Below are 4,297 nucleotides of genomic sequence, written 5' to 3' on the forward strand. Positions count from 1 at the left end.
GAGTGTTCATTGAAAGGACTGATGTTGAAGCTGAAACTCCAATACTTTGGCCACCTGATGCAAAGAACTAACTCATTTGAAAAGACCCTGATGTTGGGAAAGATTGAAGGTGGGAGGAGAAGGGGCTGACAGAGGATGAGATCATTGGATGGCATCACCGACTCAACCGACATGAGTTTGGGTAAACTCCGGGAGTTGGTGATGGACAGGGTGGTCTGGTGTGCTGCAGTCCATAGAGTTGCAAAAAGTCGGACACAACTGAGTAAATGAACTGAACTGATTGTATACTCCCATACAAAAAGAAGCTGCTACATTGCAACAGTCTGAGAAATGGGACCTAGATACATAGACTAGTAGGCTTTGGGGAAATTTAGAGGTAAAAGCTTAATATTAACAATATTGTGAAATATAGTAAGCCTGAATATAGTGATAACACTGATAAAATGTTGCATACATTGTAGTCTTAAAGGAACACATCAAAAGCTTTCTTGTAAGGATTGAAATGTGCACAGTTTGTACTTAAGAGATAGAAAATCTGGAACTCAAATGATGAGCTCTCATGCGAATTTAAAGCTGATTTTAAAAAAAACTGAGCCTGGCAAAGAAAAATGCCATAAGCTCCTTATTTCGTTGTTAGTAGGTAATATCCTATTCATCATATCTCCATATCGGGAGGAAATTTCAACATTCATAGGTTTTTTAAAAACACTCTTATTTGAGTCCTTGTAATTAACTAGAAGTTTATTTAAAAAATAAAGGTGATGTACCTTCGCCTCTGCAGCTGTAGAGAGAATTTTATTTTGTACCATAAATCAAATTCAAAGAATCTTATTCCATAAGATGTTAAGCCAAAACTTTCACGAAAATACCCATCAACTTCTTCTTGTGAAATATACAGACTTGTGTGAATTTGCATTAACATTTTCTGGGTTTTGTCCACTATTCATGTAAAGTCTTCCAGGAAATATTATTTGACCAGAATTCTTTTGAAAAACCCAGTGGAAATTATTGTCATATCCTTCGAAAACAGCCTCCAAAACAGTCTGTATTTTTTTCATTATTCTTCATACTCGATAAATTGTAGCTCTGAGTGTCATGTTGACTTCAAGATACAGCGTGGACACTTTAGAAATATCTCTGTATTCCAAAAGTATAAAAATACTTGTCAGATTTCCTTATCAACCCAGAAAAAGATCCCTGCCAGCTTGATTCTGTTGGCACATAATTGAGAAACTGCTTTTCATTTAATTTAGCATGAGGTTGGTGATTTAGACTTTCATTGGAAACCCACATGCATTTTAGTCACCATTGTTTTATATTTAGGTTTTTAGGTTTTTTAAAAAATATCATTTTAGAGAATAAATACCAATCTGTACATCTCTTTACAGCTAATCAAATTTTCACTGATTCTTGATGAAAGGAGAAAAATAATAAAAAAAGTAATGACCTTTACATAACACTGATTTACCCAATTTAAAGGGTCATCTTTTATGAGACTATATCCTTTCCCGCTTTTTTATATCAAAATTCTTCCTTTTATGAAATAATGATGGTGATTGACATTAGTTTTTATTATTTTTAGTGTACTTGGTAAAATAAAGACTTCCACATTTATGTTTACTCTGGAAATTAGAATTAAAGTAGAATTTTTATGTTCTATTTTGATATGGAGAGCTGACTCATTGGAAAAGACCCTGGGGCTGGGAAAGATTGAAAGTAAAAGGAGAAGGGGGTGGGAAAGGATGAGATGGTTAGATAGTATCACCAATTCAATGGACATGAATTTGTGCAAACTCCAGGAGATAGTGAAGGACAGGGGAGCCTGGCATGCAGCAGTCCAAGGGGCTGCAAAGAGTCAGACATGACTTAACAACTGAACCAACAACAAAAACTTCTGAGAACTTAAGTTCACATACCCTGTTATCATCAAAAGGCACACATTACTACCATTTTCCTATTCATAAAGTATTTTAAATAACACATATATACCCAAAATACCTGCCCCAAGTTAAATTTACTAATCAAAAATATTGATTTTAGTCAAGTGAAGATGCTCAATGTATATATAGGTTAAACTTTAGAATTTCCCTTCTAACTTGACCAGTACTCCTATTGATGATGGTCAGAAAAGTTGGACAAAATATAGAAAGCATCTACTTGAAAGCTTTAAAAAGTTAATAAGGTGGTGGATAATTGCTGGGCCCAAATCCAAGAGAAAATAGGAATCTTGGCAGTCAGAGTCATTTCCTTTGTCATTTGAAAGTCTGTGTGATGCTTTTGACATATATATATTAGAGGGACAAAGTTAAGAGTCCAGTTCCCACCAAGAGAAAAGTCTGATTAAGTCCCCCACTTTGGGACAGTACCATAAAAGATGGTACTCTAGGAATAATGGTGAATCAAAAGCAAAACATGCCTTATTCAGAGTACAACCTGGCTCCCAGTTATCTAGGTGGCCCATAAGTATTTTAAACTCTGATATTGGATTAAAGTGATCCAAGAGGAGAGTGGTCATAGGTACCTGCTCAAAAACAAATGCAAATCTTTTCTGGGGGAAGAAAATAACGTAGGGCTCATTCAAATAAAGTGTCCAGCACATACTCATAGAGAACTAGGAACATAAAGAGAGAGGACAACATGAATGAAGACCAATAATAATCATAAGCAACAAAACTAGATCTGTAGGGATTCTGGATACTGGAACTAGCAGGTAGAGATATTAAAACAAATTTTAAGACAGAAAATTCAGCCAAAAAAAACAAAACCTGAAAACTGTAAGAAAAATAAGAAAAAAAATCTGAAAACTACACCAAAATGGCATAGAAGACTTTTTGTATGAAGTATACAGAAATCTTAGAACTTAAAAGTTACAGTGTCTGAAATTAAGAGAGATTTGACACAGCTGAAAAGAGAATTATGACAAGATAAGTCAGAAGAAAAAAAAATAGCCAGAGTGAACCATAGAGAGACAAATAGATAAACATTTCCAAAAAGAGAATAAGAAACCCAGAGGAATATCGAAAAAACAAATCTAACATGCATTCCACTGGGATTTCAGAAGAAAAGTAAAGAGGATGTAGGTCAGAAGTACTTGAAGGGATAATAATTGACTATTTTCCGAGCTGATCAAAGACATTGTCATAGCACAGATCACCCAGAAAACAGAGCCTGAAGCAAATACTTCTTTGTTTTAACAGTTTACTGGGGAGTGTTATCCCACAGGAGCTGCTGCTGCTGCTAAGTCGCTTCAGTCGTGTCCAACTCTGTGCGACCCCATAGACGGCAGCCCACCAGGCTCCCCCGTCCCTGGGATTCTCCAGGCAAGAACACTGGAGTGGGTTGCCATTTCCTTCTCCAGTGCATGAAAGGGAAAAGTGAAAGTGAAGTCGCTCAGTCGTGTCCGACTCTTAGCGATCCCATGGACTGCAGCCCGCCAGGCTCCTCCATCCATGGGATTTTCCAGGCAAGAGAACTGGAGTGGGGTGCCATTGCCACAGGAGCAGGAAGAGGTAAAAGTGGTGGAAGACAAAAAAGGAAATAGTACAGATATAAGGACTGTGTTTTTACTAACATGGCCATAAACTCACAACAAGCTTATCATTTAGCCTCACAAGGCATCTTCAGTGAGGAAACATGAGCCACTGTTATTATAACAATCTGGTTGGGAGGAAGAAGGAAGAGAAAATTATTCCATTCTCCTCTTGCATGGGGTATTGTCCACCACAGAGCTGATCACTCACGAACTGCAGGTGAGTGTCTGTGAGTTCCCAGTGGGTGCAATAACTCTCATCTCAGCCACACAGGGAAGCCCCGGGGCAGGAGATAAAAGTACATAATGCATGAATGAGTGACACTCCACAGAGGGCAGGGGTGGCGGTTGAACTGGAGACTTTGACCTGAACTGGTAACAACAAGGTTAAACATGGATCCAGGATGACACACAAAGTAACTCTTACACAGATACGAGTTTAGTCGGTTCCAGAAGTCCTGCAAACCCCAAACCCCGAGCAGGATAAGAAAAAGAAAGCCCATCTAGGCACATTGGAGTAAAATTACCAAAACCCAGGACAAAGAGAAAATCTTTAAGGAAGACAGAGGAAAAAGGCAGATCATCTTAAAAATGAGCAACTAAATTGATAGTTTATTTCTCAATTGAAATAATGGAAATAAGATGACAAAGAAATGGCCTCTTCAACAGGCTAAAAGAAAATAACTGCCACAGTTACTTGGAAAAATCTATAAATAGTGGAAACACCGCTTGGAAGTCACATAGAAATAAAGACATTTTCAGGGGAAA

This window comes from Giraffa tippelskirchi, chromosome 1 (genome assembly GCF_054371585.1).
Source record: "Giraffa tippelskirchi isolate mGirTip1 chromosome 1, T2T-mGirTip1v1.2.pri, whole genome shotgun sequence".
In the NCBI taxonomy this organism is placed as follows: domain Eukaryota; kingdom Metazoa; phylum Chordata; class Mammalia; order Artiodactyla; family Giraffidae; genus Giraffa; species Giraffa tippelskirchi.